Genomic DNA, 17,847 nt, shown 5'->3' with positions numbered 1-17,847 from the left:
TACTTACTCTGACTTACTTACTCTTACTTACTTACTGTTATCTTCTTACTTTTCATTTCTTAGTCTTACTTACTTAATCTTATCTTCTTACTCTTACTTACTTACTCTTACTTACTTACTCTTACTTACTTACTCTTACTTACTTACTCTTACTTACTTACTCTTACTTACTTACTCTTACTTACTTACTCTTACTTACTTACTCTTACTTACTTACTCTTATCTTCTTACTTTTCATTTCTTCTTCTTATCTTCTTACTTTTCATTCCTTACTCTTACTTACTTACTCTTATCTTCTTACTTTTCATTTCTTCTTCTTATCTTCTTACTTTTCATTTCTTAGTCTTACTTACTTACTCTTACTTTCTTCTTCTTATCTTCTTACTTTTCATTCCTTACTCTTACTTACTTACTCTTATCTTCTTACTTTTCATTCCTTACTCTTACTTACTTACTCTTATCTTCTTACTCTTATGTTCTTACTCTTACTTACTTACTCTTATCTTCTTACTTTTCATTTCTTAGTCTTACTTTCTTCTTCTTAGGTCCTTACTTTTCATTTCTTAATCATATATTCTTACTCATATACTTCTAGACTTAACTTTTTACTCTTACTTACTTAGTCTTATATTCTTTTTATCATGTTCAAGGTCTTACTTCTTAAATACTAGGTCCTTAATCTCATAATTCTACTCTTAATTTCTTATGACTAGGTCCTTACTCTTACTTTCTTCATCTTACATCCTCATTCTCAAGGCTTTAATCTTATCTTCTTACTCTTACTCACTTACTCTTATCTTCTTACTTCTCATTTCTTACTCTTACATACCTTCTCTTCATTCTTCAATCATCAATTCTCACTCATCATTCCTTGGTCTTACTTCTTTCTTCTTAATGTCATTCTTTTATCCTCTATTATCATCTTCTTAGTCCTATATTTCTCTTCTAAGTTCTTCATCTATCACTTTTCATCATCATTCATACTTACTTAACTTACTTTCATCTACTTACTTCTACTACATCTTCACCAAATCCGGACTTAGCTTCATATTTCTTCCTTTATTCTTACTTTACTTACATCTTATTCTTATTCTTCCTTTACTTAACCTACTTCTTACTTACTACTACCTTACTTACCTCTTATTTCACTTACATCTAGGTCCTTATCCTACTTTACTTCTCTTATCTTACTTCTTTATTCTCAAAATCCGGACTTAGCTTAACTTTTCTCTCTTTATTCTTACCTTACTTAGCTCTTACATACTTAGCATCTACTTCTTTACTTACTTTCTTCTTACTTATGTGGTAATAAAATACTCGGTTGGGCACTAAGGTTAGGTTTAGCTGTTCTTTAGTTCTTAAAGGGTAAGAATTTAAGGTTTCTATTGAATTATTGTTACTATTTCATTACTATTGTTGCTGTTTAGGACTTATGTTGTTATGTTTTCTATCCATTTTGTTCTTTCATGTTACTAAATTCATTGTAGATTCCGGATTTAGCTCATTAACTATGCTTCTTACTTTTTGTTTTACCATTTCTATGTCTTATATTTCATCTAAGGTACTAATATTACTTAATTAGTACTTCATGGTCATCTGTTTTGGGTCATATGTTATCATTTCGTGCACCTACATGCATAATATCGTCCAATATATGTCATTTAGTAGTACTATGATGACTTATATGAGCATTATCTTACTCATTACTTCATCTATTATCGTTTTTGTACCTTACTATTACTAATTCTGTCTCTTCAGGTGCACTTTGATGCACAATAATGTCAATTGTAACTCATTTTTTACTACTATCATGACTTATATCATATTTATTGTACTTCTTAGGTCAATTATGTTCTTCATCTTACGCTTTTATTATTATTTTTATGTCCTACATTGCACTTACATGCACAATAATGTCCAATATTAGTCATTCATCACTACTATTCTCACTTAGTTCATGATTTTCTTACTCTTAACTTCATCTACTATCATTATTGTACCTTACTATTACCAATTCCAGGTCTAATGTTGCACTTACATGCATAATCATGTCAATCCTAAGTCATCTTTTACTACTATCATCACTTATATCATCATTATTCTACTTCTCAGGTCAACTATCATCTTTATCTTACCTAACTATTACTATTTTCATGTATTATATTGCACCTAGATGCATAATTACGTCAAATATAAGTCAACTACTACTACTATTCTCACATAAGGTGTCATTCTTCTACATTTAACTTCATCTACTAACATAATCTTACCTTACTACTACCAAATTCATGTTCTTAGTTGCACTTACATGCATTATTATGTTCATCATAACTCATCTACTACTACTATTATCACTTATATCATCATTATTCTACTTCATAAGTGAACTATAACCTGAATCGTACCTTACTATTACTGTTTTCTTGTCCAACATAGCACTTATATGCACAATAATGTCCAACATAAGTCATTTACTACTACTTTGTTGACTTAGTTTATCATTATCTCACTTATACCTTCATCTACTAACATCATCTTACCTAACAAGTACTAAATCCATACCCAATTACTACTTATTATTGTCATATGTTGCACTTTAATGCACAATAAGGTCCAACATAACTCATTTATTACTACTATCATCACTTATATCATCATTATTGTACTTCTTAGGTCAATTACTATCTTCATCTTACCTAATTACTACTAAATCTATCACTTACGTTGCACTTAGATGCACAATAAGGTCCAACATAACTCATTTACTACTACTATCCTCATTTATATCATCATTATTGTACTTCTTGGGTCAACTATTATCTTCATCTTACCCAACTACTACCAATTTTATGTCCTACCTTGCACTTAGATGCACAAACATGTCCAATATAACTCATTTACTACTACTAACCTCACTTATATCATCATTATTGTACTTCTTGGGTCAATTATTGTACTGATCTTACCCAACTACTACCAATTTTATGTCCTACGTTGCACTTAGATGCATAATGATGACCAACATAACTCATTTACTACTACTAACCTCACTTATATCATCATTATTCTACTTCATGGGTCAACTATTACCTTCATCTTACCGAATTACTACTAAATCTATGTCCAATGTTACACCTAGATGCACAATCATGTACAACATAACTCATTTACTACTACTATTCTGTCATTATTCATCACTATGGTACCTCTAACTTCATCTACTAACTTCACTTTACTGAACTACTACTCACTTCCTGTCCAATTTGTACTACTATTTGTCATTTCATGCACCATCATGCACAATAATGTCCAATTTGTGTTCATTATTACTGCTTTTACCTTACTACAACATCATTTACTACTACAATGCCCATATATCTACGACTCCGGGCTTAGCTTTACTATAACATGGTGTTTCTTACTACTACAATGCCCATATATCTACGACTCCGGGTTTAGCTTTACTATAACATGGTGTTTCTTACTACTACACACACTTATAATCTTACTACTTCCTCTATTTAATTACCACTTCCGCGTTTAGCTTCAACATATTACATTGTTTTACCACCTTGTGTTCAACCTCACTAGTGGTGTTGCACTAAGGTTCAAGGTTCTCGGGCTGTTTCTTTAGGTTGGGGGGGGTAAACCTAGTGGTATGTTGGTGTATATGTGTGTGTGTGAAGGGGTAGTACCACTAGTTTTCTAGTTGTTCGATGTGTTTTTAGTTGTGTTGATGTTGTTAGTTGGGTTAGTTGTACCCATTTGTGGTCATGGTTCACCAATTTTTGAAAAATTTTTTTTTTTTTTTTTCGGACTTCTAACTATCACATTCATGTCTCCTTGATGTGTTCTTAATGTTGTTATGGTTTTTTTTAATTTTTATGAAAATTTTTCAAAATCGAAATTTTGACCTACCTGCACCCTCATGCATAGATGATGTTGTAGATGATGTCGTTTTTGTTATGGTATGTTATGTGCAGGGTACATATTTGGTGTGTTGACGTTGTGGAGGTGTTTTTTATCTACATTACGATTTACTTTTATGCTTTTGTGTGCATTATATGTTTACTTATATGCATGGAGGTGCATTTTTTTACTTACATCGCCATTTTTACTATCATATGACTTCATTCAGTTAATTTACTCCTGTTTTTATTCTCTTCTTGGTTGGACTAAATGGTTCCAAATATCAAACAAGCTGAGGAAGATGTGTGCAATGTGGAGCATTAAATTCTTTTCTTACAATTTATGACATGCACCTCTTTGCATTTAACAATGATGAACTTACTAACTGCCAATAATTACTACTTCCTAACAACATCTTCCTGTTTTTCATGAACTCATAATTATAATGTCCAAAATCATTACCCTATATTCTATTTCATGTCTCCTTTGCACACATTTTTACTAAAACAACCTCATTTTTTTCTCATCTATGGTCACTTACCAACTAATGAACACGTCCAACCTCAATTACGAAACATCAACTTTCATGCTAACAACTCCAAATAGGTCTATCTCATTTTTCATTTTTCATCAAAATTTCCATTCCCTAATTACCCCCAAAACACTGTCATTTGTACTTAATCATACCATTATGGTGCATGGTAGTGCAATTCATACTTACTTTGACACTACTATTACTAACATATTAACTCATACAACACATAATCATCCTCTGTTTATTCATTGAAATGACATTGTTTTGATTTTGGACTAAATTTCCCCTTGCACTTTCCTTGCACAATTGACATGCACTTGCTCGCATCTAATTACTATAACTTTGCACACACATTTTTAACATCGAAATTCTCATTATTCATCACTTACTATGTAGCAAAATGGTCCTATATTTACCAAACATCCAACATTTCCCATAGTAAAAATTTACCCATTTTTGAAAATTTTCATAGGGGGGGGTATTGCTCTTTGGGCCAATTTTTCCTCAAAATTTTGGACCATTTTTTCAACTAATTGTCACAACTACTTCATTCAAAAGCTAATACTGCTGCATTTAAGTGCTTGATATTCCTATAATTACGATTTTTTGGTCATCCCAATTTTGGCCTTCATTTTCGACCAAAAAACGTCTTTACTATTTGCACACAAAATTGTATAGACAACATCCGAACATGTCATTACAAAATTTTGGCTGCATATTTTATCATGCAACTCATTACTATCACTTATAACTAATATTTCTTTGTCAAAAAAGTACTTCTTTTATAGGGGGAAATTGTACGTGAAATTCGCGATTTTGACCCATTTTCTACAACATCATAAAAATTTCATACGCACTTCATTACTATTCCATCACATAGTCCATGATTAACTATACATACTACATGGTACTATATGTGTCCAACTATGTCTATATTTTGTGTGCACTTCAATTTTCCTTCATAGTCCATTTTCCCCTAGCACTTTTGCTGCACAATTGACATGCACTTCAAAGCATTCAATTACTATAATTTTGCACACACATTTTTAACATGAAAATATCAATTGTCGGTCACCTACTATATGGTCAAATAGTCCATTTTTCCCCTAACATTACTACTTTCACGTACTAAAAAATGTCCCATTTTTCAAATTTTTCATAGGGGGGGGTATTGCTCTTTCGGCCAATTTTTCATAAAATTTTTGGTCCATTTTTTCACTTAATTGCCACAACTACTTCAATCAAAAGCTAATACTGCTGCATTTAAGTGCTTGATATTCCTATAATTACGATTTTTTGGTCATCCCAATTTTGGCCTTCATTTTCGACCAAAACACCTCTTTACTATTCCCACACAAAATTACTTACATCACATTCGAACATGTCATTACAAAATTTTCGATCCATATTTTGTCTTACAACTCATTAATGACATGCATGCTTACTATTTCTTTGTCAAAATGGTACTTCTTTTAAAGGGGAAAAAAAATTGGAAATTCGGGTTTTAGACCCATTTTCTACAACGTCATCAAAATATGGTACGTCCACTTCAACTCTTCCATCACATAGTCCATGATCAACTATACATACTACGTGGTACCATATGTCTTCTACTTCACAAACATTTTGTGTGCAACCTCTTTTTCATTCATAGTCCATTTTCCCCTAGCACTTTCGCTGCACAATTCACATGCACTTGAAGGCATTTCATTACCATAATTTTGCACACACATTTTTAACACAAAAATATCAATTTTGGGTCACCAACTATGTGGAAAAATGGTGTACTGTTACCCACTTACCCCACATTTGTCGTACTAAAAAATGACCCATTTTCCACAATTTTCATAGGGGGGGGTATATCGATTTTGGTCGATTTTTCATAAAATTTTTGGTGCATTTTTTGGACACAACGTACAAACTAGCTCATTTTACTCGCAATAACGCTGCATTTTGGTGCCGGGGGTTTCTACGCTTATGTTTTGAAAATTTCAATTTTTTGGCCGTTTTTGGGCAGGGAAAACATGGGGCAATTGTTCCTTTACATATACATTTATCACTGTTGTGGTAATAGATATATATAGTTTATGGTCCAGAATTTATATAGTGACTCTTTGTTGTCCCTTGGGACCGTTCTATTAGTCAAAAAACAACATCCAATTTATAGGGGAAACGAAACCGGAAATTCGGGTTTTAGACCCAAATTATACAATATAACTACCACTAGGTACGCCAACGTGGATGTTTCTATGTTATAGTCCGTGATCAGCTATACATACTACGTGGTACGACATGTTGTCTACATCACACACGTGGCGTCTACACACCATTTTTTCATTATACCCAATTTTCCCCTAGCACTTTTGGTGCACAATTCACATGCACTTCAAAGCATTTGATGATTATGATGTTGCACACATGATTTTAACATCGCAATCAAAATTGTGGGTCACCAACTATGTGGAAATATACCCTACAATACACCAGGTACCCCACATTTCACGTAGTAAAAAATCACCACTTTTTCACATTTTTCATAGGGGGGGGTATATCACTTTTTGGACATTTTTTTCAATTTTTTTGGAACAAAAATAAAAATTCCCGTAGCGACTAGTTCATTCGACTCAGAATACCGCTGCATCGCGGTGCAGGGGGTTCCCGCCACTGTTTTTGAAAATTTTGTTTTTTGGGCCCTTTTTGAGAAGGTGCTTAAACCCCTCGCCTGGTGTTTTTACCATATATTTTTTCCCCTTTTTTACTTTTCCTTATAGTTTTATGTGGTTTTCCAACCTTGTGGCAATTCCTGTTTTTGGGGCCCGAAATTTACATGTCTGGATATATATGGTTGTTTTATTGGGTTCCCCCCGAAGGGGGGATATAACCAGTGGGGTTACATGATTCCACTAGGCCAAAAATTTTATGTACCCACAATATTGCACATTTTTATGTACCAAACAAAAACTATAGGTAAAAATGTGTGCAACTAATATGGTGTTGTTCATGTGGTGCAAACACATACGGTTTTATATACCCCATATTTTGGGTATAAAAGTACCCCACTAGGCCAAAAATTAGTATATAAAATTTAGTGGAGGTACAATTTTGTACTGTTTTATAGTTCGATCAAAAACTATACCAAAAATTGCGTGCATCTAAAGTACCATTCTGCGAGTGATGCAAACACGTACGGTTTTATGTACCCATGTTTCTGTCCCCTTTGTACCCAAAAATTAGTACCCAAAATTGCATGCACATTAGAGGTAGTAAATGTGGGTGCACACATAGTACTAATATTTGTCCATATAGTAAGTACCTGTGCCTTTGTATATGACACCTAATATGGGATATGTTGGGTCATTTTATGTCGAAAAAACGACATCATTTCTACCATTTGTAGATATTTACTACTATCATAACTATTTATGTTAATGTGATAGTGGTGATATTAGTACTTCATTCTTCATTATTTGTGGTACCCTTTGTTTATGTGATGTAATAGTTTTTGCATGCTGTGTTTTTAATCATTTTTTTTATCATGCACCATTTTTATGTCCCCTTTTACACTATAAACTGTTTCTTTTTGCATGCAATTTTACGTTAAATGCACACATTCACGCACCTTTACGCAGATTACATCATTACAGTTGCACACAAGTTGCATGAAGGTTGTATGATGTTGGGTTACTTCTGACCATTCATCTTTATACACACACAAATATTTGTTGAAGCATTATTTAACACTTACTAAATCTATTTTGTCAATACATTCGTGACTTACGTGTGCCATTATGTGTGCATGTCATGTATGTTTCTTCCAATATTGGTAGAACCTCTTTACGCGATGTTGTTTTAGAGGTGCCTTCCATTATTACTACTAACTTACTACTATCTTACTTTTACCTTAGTACTACTTTATTACAACTAACTTACTACTTCCTTACTACTACCATAGTACAACTTCATTACTACTAACTTGGTGGAACATTACTACTATCTTAGTACTACTTTATTACTACTAACTTACTACTACATTACTACTATCATAACTATTCGTGTTATTGTGTTACGTGCGATGTTAGTACTTTATTCTTTATTGTTTGTAGTGCACTTTGTGTGTGTGATGTTATTAATTTTGCATGCTGTGTTTTTAATCGTCTTTTTTATCATGCAACATTTTCATCTCCCCTTCTATACTATAAAATGCCTGTTTTTGCATGCAAATTGACATTTATTGCACACATTTATGCACCTATATGCAGGTTACATCATCATAGATGCACACACTTACTACTAACTTACTACTATTAACTTACTGCTACATTACTACGACTAACTTACTACTACTTCATTACTACTTCTACTATGACATCATTACTACTTCTACAATGACATTACTACTTCATTACTATTAACTTAGTACTTCATTACTACTACTACTACGACATCTGTATTACTACCTTACTACTACATTACTACTACTAACTTACTACTACTAACTTACTACTACGTTACTTCTACTTCATTACTACTAACTTACTACTAACTAACTACCACCTTACTACTAACTTACTTCTACATTTCTACTACCTTAGTACTACTTCATTACTACTAACTTAGTACTAACATACTACTACTAACTTATTACTAGCTTAGTACTTACTATTACTAACTTACTACTAACTTACTGATACATTACTACTTCTACGACGACATCACTACTACTTCTACAATGACATTACTACTTCATTACTATTAACTTAGTACTTCATTACTACTACTACTACGACATCAGTATTACTACCTTACTACTACATTACTACTACTAACTTAGTATTATTAACTTACTACTTCTACAACGACATGAGTTCTTCTTCATTAGTACCAACTTCCTAGTACATGACTATTACTTCAGTACTACTAACTTACTACTATCTTAGTACTACTTACTTACTACTATCTTAGTACTACTTACTTACTACTAAGTTACTACTACTAACTTACTGATACATTACTTCTACTTCATTACTAACTTACTACTAACTTACTGATACATTACTTCGACTTCATTACTAACTTACTACTACTAACTTACTACTACTAACTTACTACTACATTACTACTACTACTACGACATCAGTATTACTACCTTACTATTACATGACTACTACCTTAGTAGTACTTCATTAATACTAACTTAGTACTACTAACTTACTACTACGTTACTTCTACTTCATTACTAACTTACTACTATCTGACTACTAACTTACTACTACTTCATTACTACTTCTACAATGACATTACTACTTCATTAATACTAACTTGCTACGACATCAATACTAGTTCTATAACAACATCATTACTACTTCTACAACTACTTCGTTACTACTATCTGACTACTGTTTCATTAATATTAACTTACTACTAACTTAATACTACTAACTTACTACTAACAACATCACTTACATGATTACTTACATGACTACTTACATGACTACTAACATGACTACTAACTTGACTACTAACTTGACTACTAACTTGACTACTAACATCATCACTAACATAAGTACTAACAACATTACTAACATGACTACTAACAACATCACTAACATCATTACTAACATGACTACTAACATTACTACTTACATGAATACTAACTTGACTACTAACATAGTGACTAACAACATCACTAACATGACTACTAACAACATCACTTACATGATTACTAACATGACTACTAACATCATCACTTACATGATTACTTACATGACTACTAACATGACTACTTACAAGACTACTAACATGACTACTAACATCATTACGAACATCATGACTGACCTCATAACTAACATGATCACTAACTTGACTACTAACATCATTACTAACATGACTACTAACTTGACTACTAACAACATCACTTACATGATTACTTACATCATCATTAACATCATCACTAACATGATTACTTACATGACTTCTAACATTACTACTAACATGACTACTAACATTACTACTTACATGACTACTAACATAGTGACTAACAACATCATTTACATGATTACTAACATGATTCCTAACATCATAACTAACATTACTACTATCATGATCACTAACATGATCACTTACATGATTACTAACATGACTACTAACATGACTACTAACAACATCACTTACATGATTACTGACTTGACTACTAATATGACTACTTACATGACTACTAACATCATCACTAACATAGTAACTAACATCACTACTAACATGATCAGTAACATGACTACTAACAACATCACTTACATGATTACTAACATGGTGACTAACATGATCACTAACATGACTACAAACATCATAACTAACATAGTAACTAACAACATCACTAACATGACTACTAACAACATCACTAACATCATGAGTGACATAACTATTAACATGACTACTAACTTGACTACTAACTTGACTACTAACATAACTACTAACATCACTAGTAACTTAGGTCTTAATTGTACTAACGCCGTCTCAACATTAATCAGGTCATTACTTAAATAATATAGATCTTAACTAACTAAGGTCTTAACTACAGGAACATAGGTGTATAGGTAAGTAATATAGGTCCTAACATTACATACATAGGTCTTAATGTAACTAACATAAGTCGTAAGGTAAGTAATATAGGTCCTATCATTACTAACATAGGTCATAAGGTAACTGGTATAGGTCCTAAATACCATAACTTAGATCTTAAGGTAAGTAATGTAGGTCATAGGTAATCATATAGGTCTTAGGTAAGTAATGTAGGTCTTAGGTAAGTAATGTAGGTCTTCAGGTAAGTAATGTAGGTCTTATGGTAACTAATATAGGTCCTTGTATCACTAACGTAGGTCATATGGTAACTAATGTAGGTCTTATGGTTACTAACTTAGGTCTTAAGGTCACTAACATAAGTCATTAAGGTACTATGTTTGGTCTTAACTTAACAAATATAGGTCCTAACTACAGCAACATAGGTCTATAGGTAAGTAATATAGGTCTTACTTTTACTAACATAGGTCTTACTTTCATTAATTGAGGTCCTAACATTACATACTTAGGTCTTACGTTGACTAACTTAGGTCCTTACTATAACTAATATAGGTCCTAACTTAACTAACCTAGGTCCTAACATAACTAACATAGGTCTTAACTTAACTAATATAGGTCCTAACTTAACTAATATAGGTCTTAAGTTAACTAACTAAGGTCTTAACATGACTAACTAAGGTCTTAACTTCAGTAACTAAGGTCTTAACTTAATTAACATAGGTCTTAACGTCAGTAACTAAGGTCTTAACGTAACTAACTAAGGTCTTAAGTCATCTAACTTAGGTCTTAATTTCAACTAACTTAGGTCCTAACGTAACTAATATAGGTCTTATAGTTACTAACTAAGGTCTTACATTCACTTATATAGGTCTTATGATTACTAACTAAGGTCCTAACTTAACAAATATAGGTCCTAACTACAGTAACGTAGGTCTTAATGTAAGTAATGTAGGTCTTAAGGTATGTAATGTAGGTCTTAAGGTAAGTAATGTAGGTCTTAAGGTAAGTAATGTAGGTCTTAAGGTATGTAATGTAGGTCTTAAGGTAAGTAATATAGGTCCTAATATTACTAACATACGTTTTAAGGTAACCAATATAGGTCCTAACTACAGTAACTTAGGTCTTAATGTAACAAATATAGGTCCTAACATTACTAGCTTTCGTCTTAGGGTTACTAACTTAGGTCCTAAGGTAACTAATAGAGGTCCTAACTACAGCAACATAGGCCTTAACTTAACTAATATAGGTCCTAACTTAACTAATATAGGTCTTAAGTTAACTAACTAAGGTCTTAACGTAACTAACTAAGGTCTTAACATAACTAACATAGGTCCTAACATTAGTAATGTACGTCTTACTTTCACTCATATAAGTCTTATGGTTAGTAACTAAGGTCTTACTGTTACTAATATTGGTTTTAAGCTTACTAATTTAGGTCATGTAGGTACTAACATAGGTCTTAATTGTACTATTGTAGCTCTTACTTTAACAAAAGTAGGCATTCAAATAAGTAATATAAGTCTTAATATAAGTAAACTAGGTCTTACTATTACTAATATAGGTCTTAAGGTAACTAACATAAGTCATTAAGGTACTAAGTTTGGTCTTAATTTAACAAATATAGATCTCATGATTACTAACTTAGGTCTTATGGTTACTAACTTAGGTCCTAACTTGACTAACATAGGTCTTACGTTGACTAACTTAGGTCTCACGGTAAGTAATGTAGGTCCTAACTAGAGTAAATTAGGTCTTAAGGTAAGTAATGTAGGTCTTAAGGTATGTAATGTAGGTCTTAGGTAAGTAATGTAGATCTTAAGGTAAGTTATGTAGGTCTTAAGGTAACTAGTATAGGTCCTAACATAACTAACATAGGTCTTAACTTGACTTACTTAGGTCCTAACTTGACTAACTTAGGTCTTAACTCAACTAACTGAGGTCATATTTCGACTAATGTAGGTCTTACCTTTACTGATATATGTCTTACTTTCACTAACACAGGTCTTAACTTCACTAACATAGGTCTTAACTTAGCTAACATAGGTCTTAACTTCACTAACATAGGTCCTAACTTGACTAACATAGGTCTTAACTTAGCTAACATAGGTCTTAACTTGACTAACTAAGGTCCTAACTTAACTAACATATGTCCTAACATTAGTAATGTAGGTCTTACTTTCACTCATATAAGTCTTATGGTAACTAACTAAGGTCTTACCTTTACTGATATAGGTCTTACTTTCACTAACACAGGTCTTAATTTCACTAACACAAGTCTTAACTTAACTAACTAAGGTCTCAATTTCAACTAACTTAGGTCTTGAATTGAGTAACTAAGGTCATGCTTCGACTAACATAGGTCTTAACTTAACTAATCTAGGTCTTAACTTCAGTAACTTAGGTCTTACATTAACTAACTAAGGTCTTAACTTAACTAAATTAGGTCTTACCTTAACTAATACAGGTCTTAAGTTGACTAACATAGGTCTTAAGTTAACTAACTATGGTCTTAACATAACTAAGTAAGGTCATACTTCGACTAACATAGGTCTTAACTTAACTAATCTAGGTCTTAACTTCAGTAACTTAGGTCTTACTTTTACTAACTGAGGTCATACTTCTTCTAACTTAGATCTTACTTTCACTAACATAGGTCTTACTTTCACTAACTTAGGTCTTAACTTCAGTAACTAAGGTCATACTTCGACTAACTAAGGTCTTACGTTCACTGATATAGGTCTTATGATTACTAACTAAGGTCTTACGTTCACTAACATGGGTCATAACTTGACTAACTAAGGTCTTACTTTCACTAACTCAGGTCATACGTTTACTAACGTAGGTCTTACTTTCACAGATATAGGTCTTAATATTACTCACTTAAGTCATTAAAATACTAACTTAGGTCCTAACGTAGATGCTAACATAACCAATATAGGTCCTAACTACACTAACTTAGGTCTTAACTTAACTAACATACGTCTTAACTTGACTAACATAGGTCTTACTTTTACTAACTTAGGTCTTAACTTAACTAACTTAGGTCTTAACTTTACTAAGTGTGGTTCTACGATTACTAACTCAGGTCATACGTCTACTAACATAAGTCTAATCTTGACTAACTAAGGTCTTACTTTCACTAACCTAAGTCTTACTTTCACTAACTTAAGTCTTACTTTCACTAACTGAGGTCTTACATTCACTCATATAGGTCTTAATATTACTCACTTAAGTCATTAAGGTACTAACTTAGGTCCTAAGGTAACTAATATAGGTCTTAACTACAGAAACGTAAGTCTTAAGTTCACTAACTTAGGTCTTAAGGTAACTAGTATAGGTCCTAACTACAGTAATGTAAGTCTTAAGGTAACTAATATAGGTCCTAACATTATATACTTAGGTCTTAACTTAGCTAACATAGGTCTTAACTTCACTAACATAAGTCCTAACTTGACTAACATAGGTCTTAAGTTAACTAACTATGGTCTTAACGTGACTAACATAGGTCTTACCTTCACTAACATAGGTCTTAGGTTGACTAACTTAGGTCTTAACTTAGCTAACATAGGTCATACTTCGACTAACATAGGTCTTACATTCACTGATATACGTCTTAACTTGACTAACATAGGTCCTAACATTATTAGTGTAGGTCTTAACTTAACTAACTCAGACCTTACTTTCACTATTATTGGTCTTAATTCATCTAACTTAGGTCTTAAGTTGACTAACTAATGTCTTAACATGACTAACATAGGTCTTAACTTGACTAACATAGGTCTTAAGTTAACTAACTAAGGTCATAATTTTACTAACTTAGGTCTTATCTTCATTCATATAAGTTTTACTTTTACTGACATAGGTCATACTTTAACTAAAATAGGTCTTACTTTCACTAACTGAGGTCATACTTCGACTAACTAAGGTCTTACTTTCATTCATATAGGTCTTATGGTAACTAACTAACGTCTTACCTTCACTGATATAGGTCTTAATATTACTCACTTAAGTCATTAAAATACTAACTTAGGTCCTAAGGTAACTAATATAGATCTTAACTACAGAAACTTAGGTCTTAAGGTAACTAATACAGGTCCTAACTACAGCAACATAGGTCTATAGGTAAGTAATATAGGTCTTACTTTTACTAACATAGGTCCTAACTTGACTAACTTAGGTCTTAACTCAACTAACTGAGGTCATACTTCGACTAATGTAGGTCTTACATTCACTGATATAGGTCTTAATATTACTCACTTAAGTCATTAAAATACTAACTTAGGTCCTAAGGTAACTAATATAGATCTTAACTACAGAAACTTAGGTCTTAAGGTAACTAATACAGGTCCTAACTACAGCAACATAGGTCTATAGGTAAGTAATATAGGTCTTACTTTTACTAACATAGGTCCTAACTTGACTAACTTAGGTCTTAACTCAACTAACTGAGGTCATACTTCGACTAATGTAGGTCTTACATTCACTGATATAGGTCTTCTGATTACTAACATAGGTCCTAACTTAACTAATATAGGTCATAAAATTACTAAGCTAAGTCATTAAGGTACTAACTTAGGTCTTACATTCACTGATATAGGTCTTACCTTCACTAATTGAGGTCTTAACGTGACTAACTAAGGTCATAATTTTACTAACTTAGGTCTTATCTTCATTCATATAAGTTTTACTTTTACTAACTGAGGTCATACTTCTTCTAACTTAGATCTTACTTTTACTAACATAGGTCTTATGTTAACTAACTCTGGTCCTAATATTACTAACTTAGGTTTTAACATAACTAACTAAGGTCTTAACTTAACTAACTCAGACCTTACTTTCACTATTATTGGTCTTAAGTCATCTAACTTAGGTCTTAATTTCAACTAATTTAGTTCTTAAATTGAGTAACATATGTCTTAACTTGACTAACTAAGGTCATACAATTACTAACCTAAGTCATTAAGGTACTTACTTAGGTCCTAACTTCACTAACATAGGTCTTAACTTGACTAACATAGGTCTTAACTTGACTAACATAGGTCTTAACTTGACTAACTAAGGTCATACAATTACTAACCTAAGTCATTAAGGTACTTACTTAGGTCTTACATTCACTGATATAGGTCTTATTTTCAGTAAAATAGGTCTTACCTTTACTAACTTAGGTCTTAACTCAACTAACTGAAACATTACTTTCACTAATATAGGTCCTATCATAACTAACATAGGACTTATCTTAACTAACTCTGGTCTTACTTTCACTAACTTAAGTCTTACCTTCACTGATATAGGTCTTACTTTCACTAAGTGAGGTCCTTCTTTTACTAACATAAGGTCTTAACTTGACTAACATAGGTCTTAACTTGACTAACTAAGGTCATACTTCGACTAACATAGGTCTTAAATTAACTAACATAGGTGCTAACATTAGTAATGTAGGTCTTACTTTCACTCATATAGCTTTTATGGTAACTAACTAACGTCTTAACTTAACTAACTAAGGTCTTAACTACAGGAACATAGGTGTATAGGTAAGTAATATAGGTCCTAACATTACATACTTAGGTCTTACGTTGACTAACTTAGGTCCTTACTATACTAACTTAGGTCCTAACTTAACTAACCTAGGTCCTAACATAACTAACATAAGTCTTAACGTAAGACATATAGGTCCTAACTACACTAACTTAGGTCTTAACTTAACTAAAATTAGACCTTACTTTCACTAATATAGGTCTTAAGTCATCTAACTTAGACCTTAATTTCACTAATATAGGTCTTATCTTAGCTAACTTAGGTCTTAACTTAACTAACATAGGTCTTAAGGTTACTAACTTAGGTCCTAAGGTAACTAATAGAGGTCCTAACTACAGCAACATAGGTCTATAGGTAAGTAATATAGGTCTTACTTTCACTAACCTAAGTCTTACTTTATCTAACATAGGTCTTACTTTCACTAACTTAGGTCTTAACTTGACTAACTAAGGTCTTACTTTCACTAACTAAGGTCATACTTCGACTAACATAGGTCTTAAGTTAACTAACTAAGGTCACACTTCAACTTATATAGGTCTTAACTTTACTAAGTGTGGTTCTACGATTACTAACATAGGTCTTAAGTTAACTAACTAAGGTCATAATTTTACTAACTTAGGTCTTATCTTCATTCATATAAGTTTTACTTTTACTGACATAGGTCATACTTCGACTAACGTAGGTCTTACTTTCATTCATATAGGTCTTATGGTAACTAACTAACGTCTTACCTTCACTGATATAGGTCTTACTTTCACTAACGTAGGCCTGAAGTTAACTAACTTAGGTCTTAAATTGAGTAACTAAGGTCATATTTCGACTAATATGGGTCTTAACTTCACTATCTCTCGTCCTACTATTACTAACTTAAGTCTTACTTTGCCTAGGTGAGTTCCTTCTTTTACTAACATAGTCTTACTTTTACTAACTTAGGTCTTAACTTCAGTAACTAAGTTCTTAACATCACTAACATAGGTCCTAACATTAGTAATGTAGGTCTTAACTTAACTAACTAAGGTCTTAACTTAACTAACTCAGACCTTACTTTCACTATTATTGGTCTTAATTCATCTAACTTAGGTCTTAATTTCAACTAACTTAGTTCTTAAATTGAGTAACATATGTCTTAACTTGACTAACATAGGTCTTACTTTCATTAATTGAGGTCCTAACATTACATACTTAGGTCTTACGTTGACTAACTCAGGTCATACTTTTACTAACAGAGGTCCTTCTTTTACTAACATAGGTCATAAAATTACTAAGCTAAGTCATTAAGGTACTAACTTAGGTTC

Source organism: Plasmodium falciparum (genome assembly GCF_000002765.6).
Source record: "Plasmodium falciparum 3D7 genome assembly, chromosome: 12".
NCBI classification, from domain to species: Eukaryota; Apicomplexa; class Aconoidasida; order Haemosporida; family Plasmodiidae; genus Plasmodium; species Plasmodium falciparum.
The sequence above is the reverse complement of the archived record's forward strand: the minus strand, read 5'-3'. Positions refer to the sequence as shown.